The 18077-nt window shown below is 42.6% G+C and overlaps 1 protein-coding gene and 1 long non-coding RNA gene across 2 annotated transcripts in view; both read left to right on the top strand.

Moving 5' to 3' along the window:
• The window catches only part of RNLS (renalase, FAD dependent amine oxidase), a 242067-nt gene that overhangs the window by 153804 nt on the left and 70186 nt on the right, over window positions 1-18077 (top strand).
• Window positions 11071-16182, top strand: LOC123392440. The gene is made up of 2 exons (XR_006607159.1): window positions 11071-12093; window positions 15662-16182. It is a non-coding gene; the product is annotated as an uncharacterized LOC123392440 (long non-coding RNA).

Genomic DNA, 18077 nt, shown 5'->3' with positions numbered 1-18077 from the left:
TAGAATAATGATGTTGGAATCTTGTGGATCTCTGAGTGTTGGCATGTCTTTCACTTCGAGTCTAAAGATTCCCTTAAGCCACCTCAATACATTACAAAGAGCTAGTGATACTGTGTTGTTAAATATCTCAAACTGATAAATTTTAGCTCTGACCACTGAGCTTATGTCCTAGACCTCATCATATTTTTATGAGGCCTAGTTTAGCTTGTGACTTCCCGGAAGCAAAGGTTATAATTTAACCTCAGTCCTCAGAACACCTTTCTTGTTTGAACTTAGTAGAAAAATGTCAAGAAAGGACAACAGGTGACTGTAATTTAACCCTTTGGAGCTTTTAGACTGATATGGTCCAAATTCAAGTTTTCTTTTCTGAAGTTGCAATGGAATAAAAAAAGAAATGAGATATAAGAAATAGAATAATTATAGAGTAAAATAATTAACTGTAATATTAAATCATGAGCAAAATTTCAAGTTCTCTAGTTTAATTTTTTTGAATAAAATTATTAATGTTTTTACTAACTTATTGAAAGATCTTTGTGATCTCACTTCTAAGTGGAATCTTGAAAAACCAAACTCAAAGATACAGAGACCAGATCGGTGATTGTCAGAGTCAGGGTTAGGGGTTGGGTGAAATAGATGAAGGTCATCAAAAGACCTTCCAATTATAACAGAATTATAATTATAACAGAAATGGTGACTACAGTTAACAATACTGTGTCGTATATTTGAAAGTTGCTCAGAGAATCTTAAAAGTTTTCATCACAAGAAAAAATTCACAGCTATGCCAGGTGATGGATGTTAACTAAATTTGTTATGGTGATCATTTCACAATATTCAACACTGTAAATATCAACATGGTATATACACAGTATATCAGTCATTAGATTATACACGTAACACTAATACAATGTTATACATCACTTACATCACAATAAAACTGAAAAAAAAATACATTTTAGGAGAGGCTTTGGATTTTTACTCCTTTATCAAACTTGGCAGAGAAAGTTTCCTGTATTCTCCACTGTTTTATGAATATCGCCATCATATGGACCCAAAGTTGGCAAACCACGGCGATGGGCCAAATCTGGCTTAACCCCTGCTTTTATAAATCAAGTTTTATTGGAATACAGGCACACTTACTCACTTATGTATTGTCTGTGACTGCTGTTGTGCTATAATGTAACAAAATCTATATGACACACAAAACCCTGTTTTAGAAGAATGATGCTGGCCTTTGACACGACAATGCTTATTAGGTCAAATCAATAAAGCCTGTTCTTCAAAGTATAGAACCCAGAACTACTGAGCCCACAGACTCCAGGGCAGTGTATCTTGAAAAGTGAAAAAGAAAAAGATCTGGAAAAGCTAACAGCTATCAAAATGAATTTCAGCCCCACCAGCACTGTTTTCATACACCTCCGTGTAGAATTTCTTGACTACCACCAACTGTGTTTAGAAGCTTAACATAAGGGACATCTTACATTCATAGTGAGTTATTTGGCTCTGTTACTTAATCCTTTGAAAACCATGAGTGACATTCATTTTAAGATATAGGAGTGATGGTCTGCAATCTAGAACTGATTTCTTATAAGAAAGTGGAGAAGATGAGATGTAAAATCGCTCTGTACGTCAGGGGCCCTGATGATTCATAAAATCTTTCTGGGCTCTATTTAAATCATTTGAAACTGAAATTAATGATTCATATATGCGATGGCTGTCGCAGAAGCAAGAAAGGAGTCGTGATTCATCTAATGTTGGTGCATGGGCTTTGTTCTTACGGCACAGGGTGGAGAAGTGCATCTCTAATGGCTTGAGATGTGTGCTTTCACACGTGTTCTTCTTCCTGATTTTTGGATACCAGATAGAAATAAGGCTAATTAAACTACCTTCCCAATCACATTACTGTGAAAAAGTTCACCGGTATTACCTGAAAATGAGAAGTCATTCCTGATCTCTCTGATGGACAAGATGGCCTCGGTGCACCAAATGGACATTGTGTATAGATCTTTATTTGTTCTTACCCACACCAGAAGTGTGAAAAAAAAAATGGACACAGCAGATAGTTTCCTGAACAGTTGAACTGTTTGATATAAAGTAACTTTTTAATAATTTGGATTATATTTTCCTACTAATTTAAATTGTATTCCAGAAATGGGTCTTCAAATAAGGTTTCTTTTCTCAATATAATAGCTTTAAAAAACCACTCATACCCACAATTAAAACAAACCACGCTTTTCATGGAGAAACATAATTTATTAATAAGCCAACTCAAATCCTGTCAGATTCCAGGAGACTTACGAAAAATAAGCAGTAAGCAAAAAAGGTATTTCAAAATTTACAAAAAGTTATGTAAAAAGGATCATTGGGAAAAGGATCATTCATTGGCTAACATGAGGAAAGGGAGAAGTCTCATCTCCCTGCGCTATCCTCACAGATTACACAAGAAGAAAAAAGAAAAGGAGAAGAAAAGCCCTGCCATCTAATTCAACGACTCTTCTCCCCATAAAACCACTGTGATTATCTTTTTAAGATATATTCTGGCCACTATCTAGACATCCTTAGCTGAGGTATTAAACACACTTAGCAGGTGCATCTCTGGTTTATGTGTCCGGTCTCTTTAAGAACTTGCCTTCTTCACTTTTCATCCTTAGAGGGCTGGGATGGAAACGGGGAATGGAAGTAAGGCAAGGGACACAAAAATCCAGCCAATCAGTAGAGAGGCGAGCAAAGCCCAAGTTCATCCTAATAATGCTTTTCTGAGATGGAAGCATTTTTATGCTCCCTGTTAACCCATGTTGCCAGGCACATCACCAGTGTCACCCATGCACAGAAACGGATTTCCACATAGTACAGAGTTAATGCTAATACTGAAACCCAAGGGCTCTCATAATGGCTTTCAGAGCAGGGACCTGGCTGTCCTCCTTAGCCCCAATCATTATGATCCCATCCCTTAGGTCTGCAGCTGTAGAATGACAGTGGTAGGCAGCACGAGGGCTGGGAATATGCCATTCTGTTTGCATTTTGCTCCTGGCACTTAGTAAATATTTGTTGACCTACTAAAGGATGTAGCGTTGGCCTTGCTTCATTTATTTGCACTGACTCCTGCTGCTTTCCCTCCATTTTCCTCTTATGATGATTGCTCCTGTTGCCTTCACTGATGGTCACGCTGCTCTCCTCCTCTGGACTGGTATTAATTCTCGCCTAACACATCAGTTATATATAGCGTGGTCATCTCTCTTTTTCCCACTCTCAACCGTAAAGGGACCCAAGACACAGTAGCCACGGGAGAGGAGAATCACAGACCAGACCAAACCAGCAACCGGAACTGTAAGCTATCCCTTCCATGCTGTGTTTCTTCATGGGGAGAGGGACTAGGGTAGTGGAGAGATTGTGTCCTTCCATTGTAGTGGGCTGGCACCTTCCACGTGCACTTAGAACTTAATAAGAACTTTCTGATGTGGACAATGATGATAGTTCAAGGGAGCAGGAAATTGAAAGAATCAGAGGAGGAAATGAGGCCTGATCTATGTCTGCCAGATTTGTATCTGCAGTCCACAGCAAAGCAATTATTTCTTACCCATGTCTTTGAGATTTGAACATAAGTCACTAGATATGCATCTTTTAGTTATCCACACCATTTCAAGGAGAGGCTACACTAGAATCGTCCCAAGATTGTCATCTTCCCTGTGTTCAGAGATCCTCAGTGAAGGAACATTTCCAATTTCCCGGGTACCAGGGAGTTTTCTCTAAGCCTAACAAAAATTCTTTCTTCTGTAGTGCAAACCCCAACTCTACCCAGCTCATGAACACAGCACCGTATCTTCATCCAGATAATATTTCTTTGCCTATTTGAAGGTGGTTATTACAGCTTTCCTGCACTCCAGCACTCTTTCCCCTGAGCCAACTGATTCTGGTTCCCTTAGCTTTGCCTGTTTTGTGACCCTTTCTGCACACTTCTGTCTGTCCTTTGGATAATCCTCAAGTATCCTGCACTTCACTAGAATTACCTAAGAATAAGCGAGATGCACTCTGAGCAAAGGCGAGTTGAGTCTCTGCACTGTTGCGTGGCTTTTTGGCTGTGGTTACTCATGCATCTTGCATTGTCAACCTTGAATTGTCTCCTGTAGTACCTTCTTACTACTTCCCGGTAAGTACGGGATCCACTAGCATCTTCTGATCTTTCCTGTATACCTGAGTCATGTTTCCCCTTTTTCTAACTCAAACCAGAGGTTTCCTCCTCTGGGTAAATTACTCTTTTATTTTGAATGACTTGGCCCATGACATAAGGGTTTAGAAGTAGTTCTAAACTCCTACCTTTCTATTTTTTTTTTTTTTTGGAAAATCCTTTACTATTTTCTCACAGAATACAATGTCCCCAAAAATGCCACATATAAGAGATAGTAGAGGCCTGAAAGGTAGAGAAGGGAAGTCCAACTCCTAAGGATGACACCCGGACTTATAGGAATTAAACAGTTTGTCCCAGAGCTCAGAGAGTGCTAGGAGCAGAAGCACGGTTGAAGGCAACATCATCAGAGTCCCCCTTCCATGCTCTTCTCTAACACACGGAAGCCTTACAGCCATCCCTTATGTTTCACTGCCCAACGAGAAAGGTATGGAGATTACAAATCGGAAAGAATTACATAGAAAACTGTTTTATTGTAAATAATACCATCTTTCCAATGACTAGTCTGTACATTATAAATTAGACTTTCATGATATAGTATCATGGCAAATTTTATGTATTCAGTTGGCCCGATCCCCGCCCCAAATCTGCGAAACCCTTCAGTGGATCAAAATAGGTTCCCCATCATTGAATTGGATACAAATATGTACAAAAATGTGTGTAAGGAGAGAGCACAGAACAGTGAATCCAGGTTCAGTAATTGTCAGTGTGTGGTCAAGCTTATTTTAGCTCTAGTCCCGATCTCCCCCATACTTATTTCATGGAAATCTCAGGCCGTCTTCCTATTATCTCATCTAGTCCAGTATGGACTTCTAAAAGATGAGGGTGTTCTTGCAAAAGCATAACCATAGTAGCTGTCAAACCCACAAATATTAAACAAGAATTTTCTAAATGTCGAGTATGCAGTCCCTTGATTGCTTAATATCATCAAATAGCTACCAGTGTCCATATTTCCCCAGTGAGTGATTCTTTCTTCTGCCTGCTCACATCTTCTTTGAGCCCCTCTAGTGAAATTTTCACCTCTGTTATTTTCCTTCTCAACTCCAAAATTTCCACTTGGTTCTGTTTTATAATTTCTATCTCTCAATTGGTCTTCTTTGTTTGGTGAGAAATCGTTCTGTTTCTTTTTTAGAGAAAGAGAGAGTGCTAGAGAACACAAGTAGCGGTAAGGGGCAGAGAACAAGAAGGGAGAGAGAAAGTCTCCAGCGGACTCCCCGCTGAGTGAGGAGCCTGACTCGGGGCTCTATCTCACAACTCTGAGATCATGACCTCACCTGAAATTGAGAGTCGGATGCTTAACCGACTGAGCCCCCAGGCTCCCCTCCTTTATTTCTTAAGATATAATTTTCTTTAGTTCTTTGAATACAAGTAAAATAGCTCATTTAAATCTTTCTCTAGGGGCACCTGGGTGGCTCAGTCATTTAATTGTCTGACTCTTGGTTTTAGCTCACGTCATGATCTCAGGGTCCTGAGATTAAGCCCCATTTCAGGCTCTATGCTCAGCATGAGTCTGCTTGAGATTCTTTCTCTCCCTCTCCCTCTCCCCCTGCTTGTGCTCCCTCTAAATAAAGGAATAAAATCTTTAAAAATAAATAAATAAAACAATAAATCTTCATCTAATAATTACAATGTCTGGATTTTGTAAAGGGCACCTAACTGCTTCCATCCTATGTGTGGGCCGCAATTTTTGTTTCTTTGCATGTCTAATTTTTTGTTGAAAACCTGCATTTTAAATACTACAGCGTGGCAATTCTTGAAGTCAGATTCTCCCATCTCACAATGGTTTGGGGTCATTGCTGTTCGTTGTTGGTTGGTTTGATTTTTCTGAACGAATTCTTTATGGTCTGATTCCTTTGTCATGGGTGGCTCCTGGAGTCTTTGGCTGGCCAGTGTTTGTCTCAGGACTGAACAAAGATTTCCTTAAATGCCCGGGGCCAATAAGCCCCTCAGTGACTGCCAAGGGACCCTGTATGGGTTTGGGGCCCATCGTCAGCACCCTAACAGGGACTATGCAAGTCTGCCTTCGCTTTTACCTTCTGGTTGTGCTGAGCCTCGAGGTGCGGCAGGAGTGAGAGTCGAGGTTCTTTTCAAGTCTTTCCTGGACATGTATAAGCTCACATCCTTGTACATGCACTTGGCCTTCTAGATTCCCATTAATAAGCCTTTGCTTTTCAACTACCCCCATGGACATATCTTTGCGTAGCTTTTCATTTTAAGCTTCTGGTAAGCCTGTTATTTGCCTGTTATCTACTGCCTCTTGTAACTGTAATGTGAAACAATGGCCCCTGACTTTTTTCCTACAGACAATTGAAAATTGTTTCTAATAAGAGAGAAGCTGTTTACAATGCTTGGATGAGCTCTGAGTCAAGTCACATATAGATGGTGTTCTGAGCAGCATATCCCTGGAAACCACCAGAGAGGTCAAATAAGGTAGTTCCCCAGGAATGAGGCATGGAAGGAGCTCTCCCTACCTTTCTCTGCCGCTCTTCTGGCTTCCAGGCTGCTGGTTTTTAAGATGATTGCAGGTTGATGGTTTTCCAGGTTATTGCAGAGCTGGGGAGGAGAGTGATGGGAATGGAGCAAGGTAAAAATCAAGCAAGTATCACTGTTTTTACTGATATTCAGCCATTTTTCTGGACTAAGAGTTCCCCTGATAGCTGTAAGTCTGTGGTTAATTTCAAGAGTTCTGCAAAGTACATGTTGACAATCTTTGCCAGGGTTTTCATTGCTTTTATGGAGGACAAGCTTCTTAGAGTTCCTTACGCTGGTGTTTTTCACTATCACCCCAATGTCATCTTTTAATGACAAATAATTTTAATGATATCCTTTGCTATCCTAAAATGAAATCCAAAGGTAATATAACTTACCGATACACATGGCTTCAAAACTATCCATATAATTACCTAACTACAATATAAAGAAGCAAAGAATATATTAGTAATAATTGAAAATGCCTGGGTACAACTATGCAAGAAGACACAATGGAAGACTCAGACATTTACACCTATTTGTAGAATCTTTCTGAGTCGGGCCGTCCACATCAGAATGGGGCTTACACGGGTGCTCTTGGAGTACTCAAATACCGTGTGTGGCCACAGTTTTACAAAAATGCTGAGCCGTTCTCGGTCAAGTTCCAAACAAAACAAAATTTAATCGTCTCTCGATTTACATGGGATTTGCACTTGTGAAAAATTAAAACCTTGCAAAAATATTACTGTTTTTATATAAAACTGAACTTGGCCCTGAGGTTAGAGAATTACCTATGGGTTTTTTTTTTTTAATCTACATGAATGCTTGGTGGGAAAATCTAGCGTGATGCCTAACCGCTCCTTGTATCCAAGGCTGCAGCGTGCTGCATGTCAGAAATAGCCCCATAATTATTTAGACACTTTGAGACACCCTCCACACAGAAAGTGGTCCCCAAACACCCCCTAGGGGGCAGTACCACTCCTTTCAGACCTTCTGCTTTAGCTGAGCCTGTAGTTGCTTTTGGTTTTGTTTTAATCAGAGGTATGCCAAGTATCAGAGAAGGGCCCCCAGTAAGAAAAGCAACACACTTGATGAAATGTAAGTGTGTTGCACACACAACTCACTATTACTCTGCCCCTCACCCTGTTTTCCAGGATATATATTTGAATAGAAAATAATCACTAAATGATTTGCAGATTCGATGGATTAGCTGTTCAAACAATTTGGTGGGTTTTTTTTTTCCCTTTTCAATTTTTATTTTGAATGGTAGTTTTATTTAGGGCATTCAGATGAACAAATAGAGAATCTGATTGACATGGAATAACACTGCTTCTCTATGTGTTAAACCGTAAGTCCTCAGAGAAGGGCTTTGTTTCTAAATGCCATGGACATCTTTCTGTAGTTGGCTGGTCCAGTGATCTAAATTCCTTGAGTAGGATCCCTGTGTTATGTAATCCAGATTGCGTCCTAGCGACCATCCCTTTATCCCCTTGTGGAGATTAAGCGAGAGCTGCTTTATGAAGGAGTCACTAAATTTTATGGTCACCATTGTTTCAAGTGGCAAACGCTGTGACCCTGGGCATTCTGACGGACTCATTGTGGTTGTGTCGACTGTTAAGGAATCTAAGGACAATGGTCCCAGGGCTAGTTCTTAGTCAACTGCAACAAAATTCTACTTTCCTCTTGAGTTCATGACTATTTATGAATACTCCTGCAAATCCTTTCAGAGCTATAACCTTCTTTTGACCTTCTGAATATAATACCTAATTAGTCAGCTTGCATGGAACCTGGTGATTTGAAATGCGGCGGCTCCTGGCCTTCATTCTAATGGATGTGGAATTCCGTGCATTTTTATGATGGCCCTTCCTCTGCAGCTCCTGCAAGCTTCACCTGGGAACTGGCCAGCAAGCAGGTGTCCCAGGCACGTAATTCTTGCGGACCTCTCCACCCCCGCTCCAAGAACAAGAGATCGCTTCTTAGAGTTTATGTTATGCTCTTATTTCAAGTTGCTCCTTCCATTTCTGTAACGGAGAGTGATGCATTCTCCCTAGATAAGGCTTGTTTTAAAAGTGGCCACATTTGATGCCACCAGAGGGCACCATGGTAAACTTCGTTTCCGATGGTACTCAGAACAGGTCAGCTAAGAGCCCCCAAACTAGAATACCGGAGTGGACGTAATTAAAGCAGGGAGGCCTTGATCAAGATATCGATGCCATCCTGATTTGATAAAGTCTCTACAGAGTGGCGTCCTTGGCTGAGGTGTGTTCATCATCAACAGGCACGACTTTGGCAAATCGAAAATAGGCACAGGTCTTATTATGACCAGTGTGCAAGCTCCCCAGACTGTAAAGAGAGCAACGCGGTTTTCTTGGCCCTCTGGGAGTGGGGACCTCTACTTTTCTGGCTCTAAAAAAGAATGACTGCCTTTCAGTACGTACCTCCTGGGAAACCTACCAAAATCAGGACTTCCTGTGTGCTACACGGTAGCTATCTGGTACAGCTCTGATTTAGGATGTAGTTCAATCACTTACTACCGAGAGACCTTGAGAGTGAATTTATACCATCCCCCGAGTCCCACTCCAAACAAGATTCTAGTCCCTTCTCCAGAAATCATGCTGTTGAGATCCCACAAAACTGCCCTCACGATGACAGCTGCATCATTGCCTCCAACGGCAACAGGAATTAACCAATGCCACGGCACAAACAGGACACAGAGTGTCCCAGCGCCCAGGTGAAATGCCCTGCCAGCTATGGTAAGGCCCTGGTAGGCACACACTACCTCCCACCCTCCCACAGACCACTGTTGGGGGCTCTCGGGATGCAGAGATGAGGGGAAAAAAAATGTGCTCTTTGCCTTCGTGGAGCCTGATGACGACCAGGAGATTAGGCCCATAAAAAGAGGATAGACAAGGAACCAGTTATAAATGTATGCAATTCCAGAGTGACAATCAGAGGAAGCCAAGCAGCAGGTGCTGTTAAGTGAGAACCCAGGGAAGGTGCTCCTTGTCCCGGGAAGCAGGAGAAAGAGGGGCCCTTGAGGATGGCAGGACTGAGAGGGGCAGCGCAGCAGTCTTTTGGGCTGGGGAGATGGCCGTGTTTTCTCCACTAAAACAAGGACTCCGTGCCTAGGGTGGGCAATTCCAGGCAGAGCATCACAAAGTAAACAGGGGACAGATCCCAGGAAGGCTTTTCAGTGTTATTCTCAGCAGAGGATCTTTGAAGCTGGGAGCTGGCAGGGTGCGGGGAAGGGATTGGAAGGGATGGGGAGGGGCAGGAGGTGGAGAGGATCGGGAGCCTCTGGGAAGGGGAGACATCCTCCTGGGGGCTGTGGCCCGGGAGGTGGTAGTTCAAATGGACAGGAGGAGCCTGGTTCGAGGGACGATTTGGAGATGGCATCTTTGTGATTGCTGGGGAAGGAGGCCTGGGGAGAAAGTCGAGACAAAGATGACTTTCCGATTCCCAGCTTGCGCAGCGAGGTGGAGAGTGATGGAGTGCGCTCGGCCTCAGGAAGGACTGGCTTTCAAGGGAAGGTGGGGGAGAATGACTAGGGGACGGCGTCCCCGTGACCAGCGCGAGAAGCCCCTGCTACACCCCGTGACATATGTTCAGAGCTGCCCTCGAGCTCCCACGAACGCGGGGCACTGCCACTCTGTCCCCTTCCAAATAAATACCCACAGAGCTCTTCCCTACGTCTGTGTTGTCAAGGTCTGCGGCGGCCAAGGGCAGAGAGCCCTTCACCCCCTTTGCATCTCCTGTAAACTACAGACCAATGTGGCTTCTGATTCTCTTTTCTGCCATCAGAGCAGTTGCAGCCCGACCATGAAGGCAACTTCACCTGCCACCCATCTCCACCGCCCCTGTCCCCTCCCGTGGCATTCGAAGTGTTGCATTTATGGCCAGAAAACCTCGGCTGCTTTTCTTGGTGCCTGAGTGACCTGGAGCGCGCGATGTAACTTCTGGGAGCCCTACGGGTCTTGGGAAAGACAATGTCAGTGATTGCACGTAAAAGCACTTGGTGAGCTGGACCCGGTTCCATCTAGAGGCAAGGTTACTCTTTTTCTCCTTTAAATCACAGTCATCACTGCCGTTACAAATAATCTGCCATTTATTTTGCCCTGTTCTCTCCCCTTTTTTTCTTGCCTGCTTCTTCTGTCTCCTGTCCCTTCTGCCACATAAATTTGCTTTCCTGAAAAAGGCTGGTTATTTGGAGACATCATCACCAGCCAATCAGAGCGCAGCATTCCTCCTGGCCGGTAAGCCAATCAGATGTAACCTCCAGGTCTCCTTTCTGTGTTGCTAAGGCTTCACGTCTACTTCTAAAAGCTGACTTGCTTGCTTTCTGCTGGTCCTCATCCTCTCTCTCCCTTCACAATCCAACCCCCCCCCCACCCCGGCTCCCACAACCTCTCTCCCCGCTTTGCCTCCCTCTCCATCCCTCTCCTTCCTCCCCCTTCAGTTTTTGGAGCAATTCCAAATACTTAAGCCTTCCGGAAGTTTGGGTTAGGGATAAGCAAGGTCTGACTGTATTTTTTTTCCCCCTTGAGAAATAGAGAACAACTATTCCATGTTCAATATTGGAACAAGTGTTTTAGCAGCTTAATGTCCCTTGGCTACATAACATTTAGTTTTGTTTACCGGAGGTTTTGTTTTGTTTTGTATTTTGGTGTACAAATCAACTTTAATTCAGACAGACCAGAGCATAAGCTGGCATTAAATTTGGGAATGAAACGTCCTATCACTTAAACCTCATTGGGCTTCACCTTTCATTCAAAATATATGAAAGCTCTTCCAGCTCTTAACTGATGACAGAAGATAATAAATACGTAGTGGCCATTATGCTCCCTTTTCTTGAGCTTTCAGTGCTGGGATCACTGGTGAAAACCACCAGGGATAGCAGCGATTTGGGAACTCATACCTAATCACCACGTGGGTGTCCTCTCCTCACTTCCTGCTTCTTTGGAAGCAAATTAACATGGGAATAATAGTTAGAAGCCCTCCCCCACCGCCACCACCCCCACCTCCCTCAGGACCCTGGGGTCCATCTTTAAAGGCTGTGTATGTAGCTGGGGACCCCAAGAAGATTCCCTTAACACAGAACAGCTCTGCCTTCCAAAACCCTAAAGACATTTGATAAGGAAAAATAACTAACAATTGATGTCTTTCTCATAACCTTTGCTACCTACTTAAAAACTGAAACAGTACAAGAATTTGCAGCTTAAAATGACCAGAAAAGTGGCAGAAAGCCAGCCTTCGGTCAGAGACAGCTTAGAAAAGCTTAATGATTAACGAATGGGTCACTGCCTTCAGGCTCTGACCTTTAGAACTAACCAATTTTAGCCTTTCGGTTAGGTTCCTTCAAATCCTTATGCATCAAAGGAAAACTACTCCCCCCGTGGCTCAGTAGCACCCATCCAAAAGGCATTCTGAGCAGCCCACGTTGTTTGGTGAGTAGCTTTTCTGAGAACATGGAGTGGGTCCTAAACAAGGTATTAACTACTGTGAAATCATTTTCTTTTTTTTTTTTTTTGTTAAGAGTTTAGGGAGGGCCTTAAGCGCTACTGCATATCCTGCAGGTGAAATGTACGAAATTCGGTTAACATGGTAACGGCTCTAAAAATACCTAGGCTACAGTTTAACCACAGAGTTTCCTCCTTAACGTAAAACAACCACCGTCGCGAGCTGTTCGAAAGTGCAGCAAAAGCGATCCCTGTCGGACTCCGTGCAAACAGGCTATTAAATCAAGCCTGCCAGTGACAGTCCGCAGCCACTGGGCAGCCAAGGAATAATTAAAGTTTTGCAGGCCAGAGCGGCAAAGCACACATCAGCTAAGAGGAATGCAAAGTTAAGCCTTTTTTTTTTCTTTTTGCCTCCTCCAAACCTGTTTCTCCCCTCCACCCCGACCACCAGGTGGACCAAGCAGGGCGTGGCAGGGGAGCAGAGACAGAGAGTCATCACACAGTAACCGCAGGGCCCCACCCAGAGGAAAGCCTGGGGCAGAGGGACCCAGGGGGACATTGGGCTTCTGTCACTGTGGGCCTGGCAGCCTCTGTCCCCAGATCCCTTGGAGGGGGCCTGGGCTGGTAATTGCTCACCTCTGATCTCTGGATCTAGGCCCACCCTTTGCTTGGCAGAGATGCAGAAGGTGGGAGTCAGGCTGGCTAGCCCCTGTTGCCTTTGCAGTTAGAGAATTACATTAGGCACTTTGGAATTCTGAGCCTTGTTGGCTGTACAGGGTAAGATATCTCTTACTAAATTTTGTCGTGTCTAGGGAGTCCGATTTAGGAAACAAGACTACTGGACAGTGGGTTGCATCTGAGTTTTAGATGAACAGTTAATCACTCATTTTGTATAAATTATGCCCCCATGCAATACTGGTGACATGCTAAAATGAAAAATTCATCCTTCTGAAATTTGAATTTCACTGGAAGCACTGTATTTTAGCCAGCAACTCTAGTAAGGCACTTTCCGGTTTTGCTTTCTTAGAGTCTCCCTGTTCTCCACTACCCAATCAGTAAGCTGAGTTTTGTGTTTGGATGTTTGTTTCTTTGTTTTTAACCTTGGTTCATTTTATGGTTGTTTAGTGTAGCTGTACTTTGTTTTTTTAATCTGTGGATCAGTGTACAAGGGCTACGGCCCAGGGAAAATGAGCTAGCATTTACTGAACTCACTCTTTTTTTTTTTTTTTTTAATATTTTTTATTTATTTGACAGAGAGAGAGAGAGAGATCACAAGTAGGCAGAGAGAGAGGAGGAAGCAGGCTCCCTGCTGAGCAGAAAGCCGGATGCGGGGCTCAATCCCAGGACCCTGGGATCATGACAGTGAGCCAAAGAAGACAGAGGCTTTAACCCACTGAGCCATCCAGGTGCCCCTACTGAACTCACTCTTAAGCCAGCCTTATATTAGGTACTTTTGATACATTTAAAAAAAATCATTATGTTTCTTTGTGGTGGACTATTTATAATCCACATTTTCAAAGGAAGATACTGAGGATCAGAGAGGTTAAGTGACTTGGCCAAGGTCATACAGCAGACAAGTAGCAAAGCTGGGAATAAGCTGGGTGAGTATGAATCCAGCAGGCTTTCTTAACTACTTCAGTGGCTCTGCATGGGTCAGATTTAAATGTAGTGCTTAATTTTTGCATGCCTCTAATTTATTGGGCTCTTTTTCAGAGAAAGCCTCAACCAAATAGCACAGATTCAGTAATAGGTGAAAAGCTCCAATTGTCCGCTGAATTGCAAACTACCAATCCTTTCTAAATAGCAAACTATTTTGTTGATCTCTTTCCTATGATTGACCTCCAGCCCAGGTCACGACTGCTCCCCTGAATCTTTTCCACGTATCAGTTAATTTAATGCTTAAATAAACCTTATGCATGATCCAGGTGGTACTAGAGTTATAATCCCCATTTTATAGATGAAGTAACAGGTTTAGAGGTTAAGTACCTTTCCCAAGGTCACACAGCCTAGGCTTTGCAGCCTGGAAGACCAGATTTAAAATTGTGGTTCATGGGACAACTCAGTGGTTCAGTTAGTTAAGTGTCTGACTCTTGATGTGGACTCGGGTCGTGATCGCAGGGTCTGCATAGGACTCCCTACTCAGTCCAGAGTCTGCCTGTCTCCCTTTCCTTCTCCCTCTCCCTGCTTCTTGCATGCATCCTTAGGAAAGGTCCTGAATTTCAAGCTCTCCACACCAAGAACTGGAAACAGTGGTGCCTCTCCCACAAAGAAAAAGCTCTGCACATAGTAAGCATGCAGCAAACATGTGCTTTTGAAATGATTTTGAGAAGTGTCTCTACTCAGCACCTGTGACAATAAGAGCCACGAGAGAATATTCTAGGTCAAGGATTGACGACATTTTTCTGCAAAGAGCCAAAATTGTGAATAAGGTAGGCTTTGCAGGCCAAGAGGCAAAATCAAGGATATTGCGGAGACAGTTACATAACGAGAGAGAACAAATTTCCACAATTTTTGTGGGCGACATTGAAAATGTAAGCCTAATAATGACGGAGTAGAGTTTTCTGTAACGTAAGTCTACTAATAGGTGAATGGAAGTTTTCGATTGTGAAGGAGGGATCGCATGTCACTTCACTGGGGCTCAAAGTTCGTGCTTCCGGTCAGCAGCACATGTCCAGCTGATTCCTAAGGAGGCGTCACATATTTCATCTTTGAAAATGCCTTTTCATACTGAGAGGCACTGCCACATACCGGTGTCCATCCACGAGCCTATGACTGTAATTGAACACATTCATTCCGAGGGAGGCACTTAAAGAATTCTTCTCAATTCCTGCCTTGGTATTTGCTTTTTTTAGCACGTCATGAAATAAATTAATTACCACTGGAGGGTGGGTGGAAGCTCTTCAATGGCACCGTTATATGGATTTTGAAATGCGGAAATTTGCACTTGCATTAGGGTCCAAAAAACACCCCTGGAGCTCCAAAGATATACCCGGTACACGTTTGCATGGAAATGGAGGATTTGCTTCTCCTTCTCACTTGTAACAGCACAGGAAATGGATAAAGCAGCTTGACATTTCACGTGATTCAAACATTAGTTGTCATTGAAATGACTTTTCAGCAGTGTAAGTTTCACACTTCTGTGCTATTTTGCCTTGTAATTTGAGGTCCTATTCATTAAGAAACTATCAATTCGGCAACAAAAGCTCATTTCCAAAACCTTATAGTAGTTCAGGGTACCTCATGTCATTCACAAAAATTTCAACCTTGGCCCTCAAAAAAAAAAAAAAAATCACCATCAGGTTTTAGCCATCAGTCTGCAATGTGATAGAGAAATAAGATATTCAGATTCTAGTGTGACAAGAACTGATGATACTTAAGTCCACAAAAGTAAACGAAGAAAACAAAGCTCACCATGAACACTGTTTCAACTGCACGTGATAGATTTGAATATTTTCCACAAAGCACCTGCTGGTGAATAATACAGTGAGTATCCATAGGCTTCAAATGCTTTTATAAATTTTAGCTAAATCTTTTTTTTTTTTCTCTGCTTAAAAAGAAATACTTCTACTGCCATGAACTGGAACACATCTTAGAAGATTCCCCTTCAGATGGAACTCAATTCGGGACCTCTCAGTTTCTTTGAAGATATTCCTGCCTCTTGTTTTACAACACACTCTGCTTGGAGAGGCCAATTCCTTAGTAACTACAAAGGCAGAACTGAATTGTCCAATAATCACAACTGAGCAGTATCAGCGACGATGGTTCATGCATCGAGAGCCAAGGAAAACCACTCGAGAGCCTTTGCCTTCTTGGTCTGTTGACTAACGGTGTTGCTTCTGACACTGTGACCTCTTCAAGCAGCCATTCTCCCTGAAAAGCCAATAGTCTCAAATAGGCTTATTTTCCCAGGACATTTTCTTTGACCACTACAGCCAAACCAGATTTAATTTACTCCCCACCGACAAACCGGCTCTCCTTGCTTGGAGAATGAGTGAACCACCTAGAAACTCACTTTCATTGAAGCCTCATTTTGCAGTTTTGGTCTTCGTTTAAAAATAAATCACAACGCTATGTTGAGATAGTCTTCTTATTTTATTTTTATGACTGTTGCTTCCCTGTGAGCTGTGCTGAGTGTTTAGGCCCACTGATTCCTATGAAGACAGTATTTCTTGAGCTATGGTGTCATCCCATAATAAATGCAGGGCTTGGCCAACTAATCTGATAACAGAGTCATACACACCCCACCATCCGTGCCGTGGGAAGTCTGCTTTTCTCTTCTTGTTCTGACATGATGAGGATGCAGCACTACTTAAAAAAGAATGTTAAAAGATGTCTCAGGGCAGCATGGCACATGAACCACAGTGCAATTATAACTGCATCAGTGGGTTCGCGGTGCCCCTTCTCCCCTGCACAGGACCTGGGTCAGAGAGCCTATAGTCTATCCTTCAACTACCCTGCTTTGCTCAGGCAGTAGGAAGGCAACACAGAGACCAGTAAAGAACACATGAACATGGCTGGTTCCAGTGAACCTTTATGTATGGATACTATGCTTGAATGTCATTTTCCTGTGGCACCGGGTACGGTTCTTCCTTTGATGTTTTGGAATCATTTAAAAATTTAAAACCCATTGTCAGGTGGAGGGCCATAGAACAACGGGCAGGAATCAGATAAACTATGGGATGTAGTTAACCAAACCCTATTCTCAGTAACTAAATATTAAAGCCCATATATATATATAATATTAAAATGAATATATAACTAATATGTAAAATGTTTGATGAAGGTTTTTCTAAAATAGGTGAACACGTGATCTACATTGTAAAACAGGCTCTGGTAGATGGACGTTAACCTTTGTTTTAACACAGAGAGATAGTGTAGAGTAAATTTAAGAACAAGGGCTTTGAAATTATTCGTGTGAGGCCAAGTCTTGCTCCACCATTTGCTACTTGGTTGGGCGACAATGTATTTAAATTTGTTTCTTCATCCTTATCAGTGGGGTGAGTAATTAGAATTCTTACTGAGGTCATGAATAAGACAAGGAGACTAGTATCGTCACTGCTACTTACCGTAGGAGAGATCTGCCTATTCAAAATGTGGTCTGCGTCATCCAGCAGCTTGGTGGACTCAGAGTCAGCCCTCGAACAAGATCCTTAGGTAATCTGCAGGCACGTTAAAGTCTGAGATGGGTTGTTATAAGGAGATGCGAGTAATGCAAGCGTGCAAAGAAAAGAAAATTGAAGTTATACATTTCAGAAAGGAAAGGGTTGATCATATGTAGGGATGGAAAGGTACTGGAAGAAAATAGAAGCTTCTTCTTTTTTTTTTTTTTTTAATTTTATAACCTTCAATTGGGAAAGCTTTTCTTTCAAAGAGACACAAAATACCAAAATTTAAAAAGAATTGAAGAATTTGACTACCTGAGGTTCAAACTGCTCCATCACCTAACAAGCAACTGGTCGACTATATTTACAATATGTGTGACAAGTTAGGATTATATGTAGAATAAATGAGCAAAACGAAACATCTCTCTCTCTCTCAGATCCAAATGGGAAAGTTTATGAATAGGCAACGTGCAGAAGAAATTCAAAGGGTTGGTAAACATATGAAAAGATGATTGACCTCTCTGGTTGTTACTGTTTTCTGTTGCAGTATGACAAGTCACCCCCAAATTTAGTGACAAAACAACCATTATATCACATCAAGAAAACTGCAGTTTAAAAATTTGGACACAGGGGTACCTGGGTGACTCAGTGGGTTAAGCGTTTGCCTTTGGCTCAGGTCATGATCTCAGGGTCCTGGGATTGAGCCCCACATTGGGCTCTCTCCTCAGCGGGGAGCCTGTTTTCCCACCCCCAGCCCAGGTCGCTGCCTCTATGCCTACTTGTTGTTATCTCTGTCTGTCAAATAAATAAAATCTTAAAAAAAAAAGTTGGGGGGCGTGCCTAGGTGGCTCAGTTGGTTAAACAACTGCC

Source organism: Mustela putorius, unplaced genomic scaffold (genome assembly GCF_011764305.1).
Source record: "Mustela putorius furo isolate JIRA1106 unplaced genomic scaffold, ASM1176430v1.1 tig00000577_pilon_pilon_pilon, whole genome shotgun sequence".
NCBI lineage: Eukaryota > Metazoa > Chordata > Mammalia > Carnivora > Mustelidae > Mustela > Mustela putorius.
The sequence above is the reverse complement of the archived record's forward strand: the minus strand, read 5'-3'. Positions and strand labels throughout refer to the sequence as shown.